Source organism: Rutidosis leptorrhynchoides, chromosome 10, assembly GCF_046630445.1.
Source record: "Rutidosis leptorrhynchoides isolate AG116_Rl617_1_P2 chromosome 10, CSIRO_AGI_Rlap_v1, whole genome shotgun sequence".
In the NCBI taxonomy this organism is placed as follows: Eukaryota; Viridiplantae; Streptophyta; class Magnoliopsida; order Asterales; family Asteraceae; genus Rutidosis; species Rutidosis leptorrhynchoides.
The window spans coordinates 310079642-310096039 of record NC_092342.1 but is presented as its reverse complement, the minus strand read 5'-3'; positions in this window follow the sequence as shown (position 1 = coordinate 310096039).

Genomic DNA, 16398 nt, shown 5'->3' with positions numbered 1-16398 from the left:
GCTCAACTATACATCAAAGAGGTTGTAGCTCGTCATGGTGTGCCCTTATCGATTATCTCAGATCGCGATACCCGTTTTGCTTCTAGATTTTGGCGTTCATTGCAAGAAGCCTTGGGAGCTCATCTCAACATGAGTACCGCATATCACCCGCAAACCGATGGTCAGAGCGAACGAATGATTCAGACTTTGGAGGACATGTTGTGTGCATGTGTTATTGACTTCGGAAAGGCTTGGGAGAGACATTTGTCGCTAGCTGAATTCTCTTACAACAATAGTTATCATTCGAGTATTAATGCCTCACCTTTTGAAGCGTTGTATGGCCGCAAATGTCGTTCCCCTATTTGTTGGGCTAAAGTAGGTGAAAAGCAAATCACTGGACCCGAGGTAGTCCATGAAACAACCGAGAAGATTGTCCAAATTCAAGCGAGACTTAAGGCGGCCCGTGATCGCCAAAAGAGTTATGCCGACCTTAAACGTAAAGACTTCGAATTCAACGTGGGTGATGGTGTAATGTTGAAGGTTGCACCTTGGAAAGGTGTGATCCTTTTGGAAAGCACAAAATGTTAAACCCAGATATATTGGTCCTTTTGAAATCTTGGAGTGTGTTGGACCCATTGCTTACCTTTTGGATCTTCTGACACAATTTAGCTCAGTTCATCCTACCTTCCACATATCGAATTTGAAGAAATGTCTTGCCGAACCAGAACTTGTCATCCCTCTCGATGAGCTTACGATTGATGACAAACTCTACTTTGTGGAAGAACCTATTGAAATCATGGACCGTGAGGTTAAGACTTTGAAGCACAATAAGATTCCAAATGTTCGAGTCTGATGGAATGCCAAATGTGGACCCGAGTTTACCTAGGAACAAGAGGATCAAATGATGCAGAAGTATCCTCACCTTTTCCCGACTCCAACACGTGCCTCAGCTTAAAATTTCGGGACGAAATTTCCATTAACAGGTGGGTAATGTAACGACCCGACTTTTTCAACTTGTTTTTGTGCCTTGTGATTTTTGCGAAACTGCGTATTTGTGCGTACTGTGCTACTTTATACTCTGGAATCTGTATACACATGGCTTACTTTCGTTTATGTGTTAAAACGTGCCTTTAAGTACGTAGGATACTTAACCTGATCACCGGAAGCATTTATGACCGTTAGTGTCACTTGACGTTACGAACAAACTGCGTACTACGTACACATTTAACTTTTGTCGTAATCGAAATATTATGACTATGAAATCTTAATTATTATTTCATAATAATAATTACTTGGGTTTTTAGATGCCTAATTACGCGTAGTAATTTACTTATGCTTACTAGTTAGTCTTGTTGGACTTTCTACCTTGTTGGGCCTTAGCCCACCCTACACTAGTTAGTGGACTATTTAATTAGCCCAATTATTAATAGCTAGTGACCCATTAATATATAAGACAAATGCCCATTTATTAAAGGGAACATGCTATCATATTTGTTAAGTATTATCCTTAATGTTACATGGGATCCTAACATAAGCACCAACTTTAGACAACCATTAACCAAAAAGCAAAAGTGTGTCCCCCTTGTCCCCCTCCCATTCCAACGGCCATCACCACCACCCTCACCCTTATTCATCTATAAATACAAGCCTTATTCCACCCATTTTACACTTGCTCTCATTTACATTTCACACACACTTACTCTCTTATCTCCTCTCTAGTCTTTCTCACTCTAAAACTTGTAGGTTTTTGAATTTCTTCTTCTTCTTCTCTTATCATTTTCAAATTCATCATCATCATTGAAGGGTCTAGCTTTTTAGCTTTGATCTTGATTACATCTTGTAGATTCAAACTTAGATTTGAATCCTTCAAGAACATGGAAGATTCAAGCTTTCTAGCTTTGAATCTTCATCTACTTTGTAAGATCTATATCTTTTAACTTTAATCTTGTTATTTTGTTATAAAGATTCAAACTTGTGTTTGTAATCTTCATGTAACTTAAAGATCCAAGCTTTATGCTTCAAGATCTTCAAGAACAACCAAGATGCAAGCTTTCTAGCTTGAATCTTCATATCTTTTGTTGGATCTAAGTTTCCTAACTTATGATCTCATTATTTTGTTATAAAATTCAAAACTTGTGTTTATGGTCTTTATGTAACTTAAAGATCTAAGCTTTATGCTTCAAGGTCTTCAAGAACACTAAAGGTTCAAGCTTTCTAGCTTTGTGACCTTATAACTTGTGTGAAAAGGATCCAAGCTCTCTAGCTTAGGGTTCCATCACTTTATTTGACTTAGATTATGCTCATACTTGCTTGATTGAAGTAAAGTTTGTAGCTTTAGTTGTAAATGTAACTTGTAATTGTGTTAAGACTAAGGATATGATGTAACCTTGGTTCATCATCCATCTAAGACTCTTAAATGAGTTGTGTTCTTACTTGGTCTTAACATATTGTGTGTTGATGGTAGAATCTTGGTCAAGGTGATGCTAACCCATCAACGATTTGTACACTTGAAGCTACAAGCATCAAGGATGAGAACCGTGATGAGCATCAAGCACTAAGAACCCCACCGGAGCACCTTGCTTAATGTTTTCGGGATCTTATCAGGCTCCTGGGCTACTGGAAAAGTTTATTTTCAGATAGCCTGGTTCGATTATATGACCTTCCGTTTAAGACTCGCCTCGATCCGAGTTACGGTTTGGGATTTATGGCCTTTTTAAAATCACTACACCCTTGTAACATTGTGCTGAAATTTCTGACCTACTCGCACTTAAACCGTCACCACGGTCAAACGAAGACGAGTTTGGTTCTGTAAATTGGTCAGAAACTATAGGACTCCCATACGGAGCCATGGCCACTGATTACGCATCTTTTCGATTTACGTATAGGCCGTAGCATCTGATCAAAGTCAGCCTATTGTTTTGACCTCTATACTTGTTAACCTTACTTAACTTTTACAATGATGAATGATGATGACACTTAAACTTATTTTATGCACTATTAGAACTTATGAGGATAAAATACTAACCTAGTAACCTTTGACTTAGGTTTACGAACTTTTGGACCGACTTACTACTTGTATACTTTCATTATCGACTTTACCGCTCTTATCACTGTGAGTTATAGCATCCCTTTTTACTCTAACTATTTTGGGACTGAGAATACATGCGCTTTTTACGTTTTACATACTAGGCACGAGTACTTAAACTTTATATATGTGTGGGTTATACAACGGCATAAACTTTCCCCTTAGCTCGGTAACGTTTAGTCATTGGTTTTTGAACCGGTGAACACGAATCTTAGATATGGATCCATAAGGTTTGACATCCCCACTCGGGCTAGTTGCGCTAGCATTTAACGGGTGTTTAATACTTTTTAAACATACGCACTCGCCAAGTGTACTTTTAGGGGTTATAAACGTTAAGTTAGTTACCAAGTGCCCACGGTTAAACATATACTTTTCATACTGTTTTGAAACACTGAAATCTCGTGGCCTACCTTACATTACTGTTACAACTTAAACTATAGCTCACCAACATTATTGTTGATGTTTTTAAGCATGTTTTCTCAGGTGTTTAGAGGTTTGTTGCTTCCGCTATTTAGACTTGCTGTCTTGGTGTTTAAACTTGCTGTTAAGGACCTGCTGTGCTAGAATTCCGCTGCATTACTTAGAGAAGTCTCAATCATGGAACTTTTCTTTTGCATTCGTAATTTATGTTATTTTCAAATAATGACTTTGTAACGACCTTTGTGTCACGTTATCTTTTGTAAACGCTATCTTTTTATGAATGCAAAACTGGTTTTCAAACAGCATATAGTGTTTGACCTTGTAATGATCCTGTTGTTGATGATCCGTACACGATGGTTTTGTACGGGGCGTCACAGAATCATCCAAGGATGATGATGAATCTTCAATGTTTGTGGGATTGCAACACGTTAATGGATCGATTGGATGAGATTGGTGAGCTTGGAAATCCCCAAAAATCACCTTTTTCATCCTTAAAGCTCTGAAAATCCACTGCCAAAAAGATATCTCAATTAGGGTTGAAAATCAGCTTTTATACCCAAAAAAAAGTCACCAGGCCACGCGGCGCGGCGCGGCGCTCAGATAAGCGGCGCGGCGCTCCATAACAAAGGAAATATCTTTTTCTTTTTATTTTTCTCTCGACTTGGAAATGCTGTTATACGGAGCGGAGCGCCGATCATTGGAGCGGAGCGCCGATGGAGCGGGGCGCCAAATATTAGAGCGGAGCGCCGAATAGCTGACTCTTTGATTTTCACCTTCCCTTCAATTCAAACGCATCATAACTCTAATAATAACCTCGAAAAACCTTCAAATGCGTAATAATTAACTTCTCGGCCCCAAAACCATAATCCACAAAATAATCACGAATATCAACTAAAACCGTATCCAAAAGGACTAAAAATGACGGATATTGCCATGATAAATATATGAGAAATGTGCAATATCAACCTCGCAATGTAATCATATGTTATTGTATTCGTCCTTATGGATTAGGACGGGTCGTTTCATGTGGTCTCAGAGCGGTGGTCTTAGCGAACCAGGTCTTGCATTAGCGTGTCTAACAGATAGTTATTAAGATGCATTAGTGAGTCTGGACTTCGACCGTGTCTGCATATCAAAAAGTTTTGCTTATCATTTCTAGTCGGAAATCATCTGCTTATCATCCTTAGGAAATTATCTGCTTATAATTCTTAGTCTAGACACATCTTACTGCATTGAATGCATGAATAGTGTATAGACAAAATTCATATCTTAGCGAATTTGCTAATTCATATCTTAGCGTATCTGTTACTGTAAACTTTGCCTGTCCTATTCCGTAAATTTCTCCGTAATCTACGAAATCTTTTGCTTTATATATATAGATATTCTATGTAATTAGAATACCATCCGATAGCCGGAAATCATTTCATATCGAAAAATCCTTTATTCAATCGTACGAAATGAAATTCGCCACCAGTTCAAGTCCCTCGAATTCCGATATGGAGTTTCACTTGAGCTCCGAAAGCAGTGTGACTGGAATGGATCAACCAATTAGTCATCATCTATTCTGGATGAATTGGGGATGGGTTAGTAGTCTACTTAATCATTGGAGACAAGAAGAAGGCGATCTCTTCCATCCACCACATTGCCCTCTTGGCAAAGAACCTGAAGCACTTACCGGCGAACCTATTCGAGACACCATTTTCTCTCTCATTTCCAGCGTATCTCGTCACGATTATATACTATCTCACATTCTAGATCTTATTCATCCACTCGTCCGAACCGACAACCAACCCGGTGTAATAGAAGAAGTCAACGAACCTCGCTCTTGGGTAGTAGCTTTGGAGAATATGGTGCAAAGGTTACAAGCACCAGCAGCAGCACCGGCAGCAACAGTACTACCAACAGTACCATCACCACCACCAACAGTAACATCCGCATCCCACACTTTAACATCACAATCAGTACCTTGAGTATCAACGTCACACACACCATAGATACCAAGGAGTACCAACAACAACAAACGATGAAGTATTGATTCATATCTTCATCGGAGAAATATTCTACGGTGATTATGTAATCTCTAAAGTTTTAGAGATTATTTATTCAAATCATAGCCGTAAACCAAGATGAATGGATGGTTAGAAATGATACAGGGAAGAATAGAAACCCTGACAAAGATGGTGCACGAATTACAAGCTAGACTTGTTTACCAGCAGCATCAACAGTACCGTCAGCATCACTAGCACCGCCAGTACCGCCAGAGTCACCGTCAGTATTCCCAACACCAGAAACACCTGTAACACTACAAGCTTCATCAATTACATAACCACCAACAATATTGACAACACAATCACCAATAGGTATATCGAAATAACGAGTTATGAAGTATTAACTCATTCTCACTGAAGGATTTATATGTATATCTTATACATATAAATTTTTAAACCATAATAAATCTTTCCGTACTAAGCTATTATGTGTGAATCTTAACTATTCGGTTAATTCATATTACTAATATGCTATGATGTACATTCTTCGTTAGCGACTTAATCATCGTTAACTACAATCTCTGTTTTTAATTAAATGAATTCCATTTCATAATAAATCAAGTGTATTATTCAAATATATGTTTGATTTTACACTTTCATCATTGATGTACTCGAAAGTTTTCAGATAACATCATTCGTACCTTGAGAAGTTCACAAGAATTCCACGAACACCAACATCATGCATCAACAAATAACGAAGTATTGATTCATAATTTCAATTACATTGAAGAAATACTCCGTAAAAGTTATGTAATTTCTAAAGTTTTTAAGGATTATTCAATTCTAGTTTCAACCGTAAATCAAATGAGTTTAATTTAATATTAACTCATTAAATCTATGTTACATCTGAAGAAAATATACACATATATATATTTTATAAAGACTGTAATAAAATTCTTTTGTACAAAATATTAATTGTGAAAAAAAAATTAACGGGTAGGTAATACCCGAGGAATATATAAATTCACAATTAATATGTTACATTCTTCGAATCTGATTCCGCAATCATCAACTATACTCACTACTTTCACAACAATGTACATCCCTTCATAGAAATCAAAACAATGTTTCTTATCCAAATTTGATTACATATTCTGGTTTTGACAAATCAAAAATCCAAGTCAAAATTTAACAGAAGACATCACTCTTAGATTCCTACATCTTTTAAAGCTATACTTTGACTTCGAAACTATGCTAGAACATTATTTCTATTCATAGAACCCAGAAAAATATTAGTATCATTCAAAATCCTAGAACATCATATGTATATTAACAATTACACTCTATGTTCAAACCCTTCGAAATTCCTGAAGACACTTCAAATATTGAACAATCGAGATAATGATCCAACTACATATTAACCACAGTCTTACACCTGAAAAGTTCTCGAAACCAAAGTCATAGTTTAACAAGTATCCGTGTCAGACCGTTTGGCATTTATTAGCAAAAATAACTTTGCGATTCCTTTTCAAATTAGTCAGTTTTGTCACAGCCCCAGCAAGTCAACTTCGATTTTCATCCGGAGTAGTCTTATTATAACCCTGACATATACGATTACCCTTTTGTTACCGAAGAACCTTTTATATTCCACCACATTATCAGCAGATGTACCAGCAACTTCATTACCCTTTGACTTTAGCCTCTCCGAAAAGTCATTATATTTATTCATTAAAACCCTATCATATACTCATCCGCATCTTGTAACAAGAATTGCCATACCAATTACCGGGAATCAGCAATCAGTATTTTAAAATCTCGCGGCATTTCTACTTCTAACAGTTATATATATACATATAACGTCTATCTCCTAAAACTCCATACTTCGAATGTGAAGTTTCTGAAAACACCACAATCTACGAATTGAGTTCCTAAATTTTTGAAAAAGCTGAATGAAGCAGCAAAAACTATAAACGACCTTAACAGTAAAAAGTTTGATGTTAAAGAGTAGTGTGTTAATAAAGCTCAGAAAAAGAGAATATTTGGTACTGAAAAATGGATTGAGCAAACCATGAAAGAGGCTGTGGACAAATCACAAGGATAAAATCTACCTTCAAAGAATCCAAAAGATTCAGTGTCTGCTGAAGTCATTAACGAATACCTTGCTCCTGACTCTAAACCCTTACGGACAATATTCTTCATCATTCTCTAATCTTAGATATTCTAAGATATCATACCTTTCATTATAAATATCCTCCATATTTCTGAAGATATTTCATAACTATTCTTATCCGAAATTAGTTATCTCTTTGCGCTATCTGTGTTACATCATAAAAGAAACTATTTTAGTTTCTAAATTCTGAAACCCTCGAGTTTAAAATATGAATGTTTTTGAAGTGGTGTTGAGAACTTGATCAACGTGCTTATATTACAGTAAGTCATGATGAGTTTCTAATGGGACGTGATGATTCACAGATCATAACGTCATCATGTGCCATGTTACACGACTTTTGTATTCTATTTAACCTCTAAAATATCAAGAAAATATTTCTTGATGATTCGGTCTTTTCCAGGATATTCTGGTAATTTGACAAACCAAGATCGTGCCATTACGATTCCCTTCTGAGAACATTAACTATGTTCTTTCCGAAATTCATATCTGCGAATTCTGGACCATTACAAGCGATGCTTAATCGCAAGAAGAGGAAACGAAAGAATGAAGCTCCGGAATTGAAATGACAGTATAAATCGCAGCATATAGAAGGGAGCATTAACTGTGGATGATAATGATTATAGAAGACAGAAGCATGGACTTTGAAATATAAAGGAAGATATAAAGCCCAACGACAACCCAGAAATTACAAACCATATATATCAATACATATAGCAACATAAAGACACGAGAGAACTAAAAACACCATAGAACCAAGAGTATAGTAGAAGTAAATAGATTCTTCCGGCGGTAGATGAAAAAGAAGAATGACAGATATGAAAGTTAGGAATATATCGAGAATCAGCACTGAATGGAGCATATTGACGAATACTTTAAAATATGAGTTAAGGGAGAAAGAATAGAAGGTGAGTTGTAAGGAAACGAAGGAGGTGAATTTATAGTGAAATATCCGACAGAGAAATCGAGATGGATTATCGCATTAAATCAAAGAGGATCATAATTTCCTTAATCACCGAAGAATCAAATCCTATATAGATTACAAAGATTTTCTTTAATCTGGAGATCAACCATGATGACGCCAAAAGATAAGGTAAATCTCTATTTTCTCAAATCACTCTTTTACGATAGCTTCACTCATACGCTTTGAGAAATTGAACTATTTTATCCATATTTCTTAATCATGATAAAATTCTAGGTATCTGCTTATATTCATCATAATAACCTTTTTACTGTTAGTCATGACGACCTCGATCAAATTTCGGGGACGAAATTTCTTTAACGGGTAGGTAATGTGACAACCCGGAAATTTCTGACCAAATTTAAACTTCATCTTTACCTTATTCCGACACGACAAGCAAAGCTTGTTAAATTGAATCTCAAGGATTTTAAACTGTGTTCATACATTCTTTTAACCTCGACCAAATTTTGACGATTCACGAACCACTATATAAATGAATATGATTATATATATATTATTATAACTTGAGAATATTAACAAGGTATTTAAACGTATAATACTTTACAATGAACGTATCTACTTCAATATGTTTATCGATGGAATTATAAGATAATATCATATGATTGAGTTATCAAGATTCATTATGATACGATTTACATGTCTCTGTTGAGAGGTCCACTTTGAATTAGGAAACCTTTCATTTTAACGGTATTCAGAATAAATGGTAAAGTGATTACAAGTAAGAACAAAGTGTCACTTAACAAGAATTAGACAAAAGTTAGTGGAGATTCCTATTTGATTTTCAATTCAGGCTTTACAACATTTTCCTCGTGATTTTTATAAGATAACTATTTTAACTTTCATCTTAAAGATGGAATGTGGAATGTAAATAACTTAGACGTTGAATATAAACATTTTACATTAAGATGAATTCATACATTTATCTAACCTTTGGACTTTATCCCACGCCTCGTCATCAAACGGTAATTTAAAAACTTGAAACCTATTAAGAGTATATTTAATCTTATTTTTCTAAAACATTTTACGATATAACAACTTCTACTATTATAACCTTTTTAGTAAAATGATTCTTAAATATATTTAGTTTTGGAAAACAAAGTTTTTATATTTATTTAATATTGTTTCAGACGTACAAAAACATTTTTTTGGTTTAAAAAGAACTTTATTATTAAAACGTTTTATAAGATAATTTGTTCATAAGTTTTAAAGAACTTAATTAAAGATTTGTATTATAAATTACATATATATATATATATATATATATATATATATATATATATATATATATATATATATATATATATATATATTGTTTCAAAAATGTAAACGTGATACGACATAATAATTTCTATTACTTAAACGATTTTTAAAATGAACTTTGAAAAACTAAACGTTATATTTTTAAATAGATATTTCAATTATATATAAGATGTACAAAATTATATTTTTAATAAGAATATATATATATATATATATATATATATATATATATATATATATATATATATATATATATATTACAATGCGTTAATGTATAATTTAAATATAAAATGTTTCGATATTATTAAACGTATTTTAATAAACAACGAGACACTGATTTATAGAAACAAATGACCACAACACTCAAATGAAAATATTATACTTTGGGTAATATAGATTATAGATGATTAAGTCTAATTATTGATAATAGGTACACGTCGCGTAACATAAAGAGCTAGTTTTCTAAACGTACGAAAAGCCGTTCGAGAAACCGAAATCGGAACATAAGTCGAGAGACAACGTACGAGTCATCGGAACAGAAATTACAAATTAACTATGCACGTAAATATAATATAATATATAATTAATTATATAAATTAATTAAATATATATTAAATAAATTAAAACGAGTGTCGGCAGCCCTTGTTGGTGGGTTATGAGCTAGAGAAGATAGCCATGTAATCGCATGGCATCTCCTCACAATACCCATGCGATCGCATGGTGAGGAGGAAGTGGCCAAGTGCTATAAAGCTTGATTCATTCGGTTCTTCTGATCCATTTTTCACACTCTCTATCTCTCTCAATGTATATATATACATATATATATATATACATATATATATATATATATATACATATATATATATATATATATATATATATATATATATTATAATAATAATAATAATAATTATTATTATTAATATTAATATTAAGATTAATATTATTATTAATCTTATTATTATTATTAGTATTATACATAAAATACTATGACGGAGTCATGAGCGAATAAATTTTAAACGGGTTTTACGAGCGGGGCAGAGCTAAGGAAATTATGGGTTATAGCTATGGAAGTTATGGGTCTGGTTCGGGGGTATGCTCGTGAGGTCAAACTAGTGTTTATCATTTCCGTCACGTCTACGTACTTTCCTGCAATATTGAACCTCGATATTGATACGTGAGCACTCATAACTTAACTAATATATTAATAGTGTATCCCTAACTAGTACTCGAGTATATATGTTTATGCATGCTTATATGTTTAATTTTATCGTTAGATAACTTATGATAGATTATGAAATTGATACATATGCGATTGAGATAAGGTATATGATATGCATGTCGTTGAAAAGCTGGCAAAAAAATTAATAACTTTTCATTTAGATATCGAATGGTTTCGATGAACGGATTAGAAGTTATAGTCAACTGAATTTTAGTATTATTGTTAAAAAGATTATTATTACTATCGTCGTTATTATCACCGTTATTATTATCTAATTATTATTATTATTATTATTATTATTATTATTATTATTATTATTATTATTATTATTATTAATATTATCATTATTAATATATGTATCATTATTTAAAAATCGTTATTTTTATTATTATTATTATTGTTATTATCATTAAAACTTATTATTAATATTATCATCATTATTATTATAATTAATAGTATTATTATTAATATTAATATAAAACTTATTAGTATCATTATCTTTAAAACTAATATTAGTATTATCTAATTATTATGATTGCGATTATTATTATTATTATGAATGCGATATAAAAGAGGATAAAAAACTATTAATCAAATCGATTAGGAAACAATGAATATATGTATCATGATGAAATAAAAATATTGTAAGTTATTGATTTAGATAAAAATATCGTTTTCATTATTTTTATCATTATTATTATTAAAATTATTATTAATATTAAAACTATTATTTCTACAAAAATTATTATTTATAGGAATATCATTGTTAATATAAAATATCATTATTATTATCATTTTAGTATTATTATTAATAAAATTATCATTTTATCATAATATCATTTTTAGTAAATATAAATATTGTTATTATTATTATTAGAATAATAATAATTATTATTACAAAATAATACAACTTTTACTTACTAGTGTTATTATCGATATTATTTTATCAAATAAATATGTGATACAAAGATATTTTACTACGTGTAATATAGTTACATTAATAATACCTATCATATTATTTTTATGATATTAAACGAACTTTATAAATTTTATTACTTAAGATATATAAAAGTATATTTTTTATTATATAAATTTTAATATAAAATTTTATTTATTAATAATTAAATTATATTATTTACTTTAATAAAATCTGTTAAAAATATTTAAATATATAAAATGACTATATTTAAACTATATAATAATCATGTATAGATTTTGGAAGTCATTTTGGTCAAGATGACTTTTGTTGACTTTTTCATATTAGTCTCGAGCATTAGGATTGTGGTACACTATGACTTGACCTATATTGTAGACAAATATTGACCAACATATAAATATATATAATTAATATAGGTTCGTGAATCCGAGGCTAACCCTGCACTTGCTCAGTGCCGTCATATGCATTATTGCTACGAAATACAGTATTGTGAGTTTCATTTGCTCCCTTTTTAAATGCTTTTGCAATATATATTTTTGGGACTGAGAATACATGCGCTTTTATAAATGTTTGACAAAATAGACACAAGTATCGAAACTACATTATATGGTTGAATGATCGAAATCGAATATGCCCCTTTTAGTCTGGTAATCTAAGAATTAGGGAACAGACACCCTAATTGACGCGAATCCTAAAGATATATCTATCGGGCCCAACAAGCCCCATCCATTGTTGCGGATGCTTTAGTACTTCGAAATTTATCATATCCGAAGGATGTCCCAGAATGATGGGGATATTCTATATGCATCTTGTGAATGTCGATTACCAGGTGTTCAATCCATATGAATGATTTTTATCTCTATGCAGTTTGTGCGAAATGCCTGATATGAGATGTATATTGAAACGAAAAATGAAAATCTTGTGGTTTATTAAAATTATGGAAATGATTGATTACGATAAACTAATGAACTCACCAACCTTTTGGTTGACACTTGAAAGCATGTTTATTCTCAGGTATTAAAGAAATCTTCCGCTGTGCATTTGCTCATTTTAAGGATATTACTTGGAGTCATTCATGGCATATTTCAAAAGACGTTGCATTCAAATCGTTGAGTTCAACAAGATTATTATTAAGTCATTGATAGTTGATATAATATGAAATGGTATGCATTCCTGTTAATTTTCAATGAAATGAAAGTTTGTCTTTTAAAAACGAATGCAATATTTGTAAAATGTATCATTTAGAGGTCAAATACCTCGCAATGTAATCATATGTTATTGTATTCGTCCTTATGGATTAGGACGGGTCGTTTCATTACCAAGCTATAATAATCAAGGGGAAATATTCACATCAATTAGTGACAATTATAATGTCCAACTAATTCAATCATAATCAACAGGACTTTCGTCTGTATAATAATTCATTCGAGAAATGTTTTACTTGTGTCTATCTCATCAAATATTTATAAAAGCATCTCATGTATTCTCAGTCCAAAAATAAGGCATTTAATAAAACAGTTGTAAAAACGGCGCATGTATTCTCAGTCCCAAAAATGTAAAGAGTAAAAGGGAATCAAATGAACTCACTGTACGATATTTTGTAGTAAAAATATGCATACAACTGAACTGAACAATGCAAGGTTGGCCTCAGATTCACGAACCTATATCAATTATGTATATTAATACATGTAATGGAAATCGAACAGATTTTATATCCTATTAGTGATTTTAATTGTTATTTTAAATCATGTGTTTCATTAATAACTTAATTAATTGTATTTATTAATATTTATTAAATAAATATTACTATAGTTATGTTATATGTAATAATTATATTTTATATAAGTAATCTTTGTTGTACTAATAATGATAATACTAATGGTAATTATTAGTAATACAAATGATGATAATAATAATAATAATGTTAAAAAATAATAATTTTAATGTTAGAATAATAATGATTTTAATAATAATAATAAAAATAAAAAATATAATAATAATAATAATAATAATAATAATAATAATAATAATAATAATAATAATAATAATAATAATAATAATAATAATAATAATAATAATAATAATAATAATAATAATAATAATAATAATAATAATAATAATAATAATAATAATAATAATAATAATAATAATAATGGTAATAGAAATACTACCTCAAAGAAGTAGCCTTTAAAAATAATGCCCAAGTCCGAGTTTGAACACGCGACGTCCCGCTAACTCGATAACTCCTTTAACCATCGATCCATTTAGATTTTTCTGAAATAATTCCTATCTAAATAATATATAACCCTTGTTTTTCTGTTTTTCCTATTTCTTCTTCTTCTTTTAAAAAAAAAATGCTACAACCGGGGCTCGAACCCAAGACCTCTCATTCATCAACACAACACCCAAACCAGTGCTCTACTATTTTGTTTCTGTTGACACCTATTTCCTTATGAGGTAAGGCTTAGTGTGTCAGCACAAATACTAAAAGTATCTAGCTAGAAATGGGGGAATGTTGCCGATTGATGTTTACCTTCGGGAAATAATCCCTGCAGACCCGGTACACAGGTATAGAAACCTGTGGGGTGACTTAATCAATCTTAGTCCGCTGAGCGTTGAGCTACTAGCCGGATGACTTCTAGTGAGAGAAAATACTATGTGAGAGAGAAAGGTGAAATCTCTGGTCACAAGTTATCAGAGTGTCTGAATGTGTAAAATGACGACCCAAGGAGTCTATTTATAGTGATAGATCCACCGGAGTACTCGGGGACACGTGTCAGATGATGCTGCATTCTGTTATTCGTGATCTGATATTTACGCTGGATGTGACGCTCTCCGGTCAGGGCTTAAGCGCTAGGCGGCCTTCAGGGCTTACGCATGACGGAAGCAGCCTGCTTAGCGGAGAACGCTGGACGGACAGTTTCACAAAACTGTTGTTGTCAGTATTTCTGATGCTAACTTCATGCGAATATTATGCCATTATACGTGTATACGATAGGATACACCATTAAGTCCCCCAAGTTTAATGACTTAAACGTTTGAAAAAGGGTTAAGTTGTTAAACTTTTGCTAACACATCCCAAACAAGTCTTCACATTTCCCATTTGCATCGGGGAAAACGTTATTGATAATGATGACAGATGAATTTTACTGACATTGTGATGATTATTTTTTAATGGTTGAAACACTCCACGCGCCTCCAGCTGTAAAAAGCATTTCTTCGTACTCAACGTTTAAACTTGTCCATACACGTGTCACGACCGTGTCCATAAAAAATGCTTTGACGAGTTCCTATATAAACCGCCATAACCTTTTACCTTCACTTTTTTTTACCTTTGTTCAAGATTCAAAAAGCATATTTCTGCACAAATCTTCATCGCTTTCTTCAAGCTATATTTTCAACTTTTTAAGGTTTTTCATCTTTCAACGTTAGTTACACTTCATCTCACTGTTATTTCTTATTAACTTTTCCTTTTCACATTATTACCATGGCTTCTGTGTCGAGTACTGGACAAAAAAACGTAGAGCTTTCCACTTCAGAAACAACTGACCTTCCAGAGGTTAGCACGATAGCATCATCACTATCTGAGAATCACTTTGACGGTTTGAAGATTGCTTTCCATCATTTAAATCAATACAACCCTATTCTTCCTACTACCAGTCAAAGGGCCAATAAACCTCCTGCTGGTAAAATTACTTTATACGTTTTACAACTCACCCATGGCAATCTTCGTGTTCCTCTTACATAATTTCTTTTCCGCATCCTCAGATATTTCAAAGCCTGCTTGAGCCAAATCCATCCTCATGGCCTTTAAAAAATTATTCTTTTTGAAATGTATTGTAATGCCTTCAATATAAAACCACGCCTTAAAGTTTTTATTTCTATTTTTAGAATTCGAACAATTAGCCAATGCTGGCTCACCATTGACAACAAACCAAAAACATATTTTGTTGGCAAAAATAAAGTTTCAAACTTAAAAGGCTGGAAGGATCCATTTTTCTTTGTTGATGAGGCAGTTATTCCGGAAGCGTATTCCGTTGTCCGTAAATGGAAGTCTATAGATACTGGCGTAGGAAAGGCTGTCTCGGTAACCGCCGCAGAAAAGCGAATAGTGAACCATCTTAAAGAACTTCGCCTTACGTCCAGATCATACGAGAAGTATGAGGGGATTCTTATTTTGTGTAAAGTAAGCCAAGAATGGCCAAGTACTTCTGTGCCAGTACTCTGCCAGAAGAACCAGGGTAGGATGTGTTATGATCATCCTAATACATATACATGTCTGTCTATTTTATGCCATTATTGCTCATATTGCTGTATTTGCCTTTGTTTAATTTCTGCAGAACAAACCGAGATGCTTG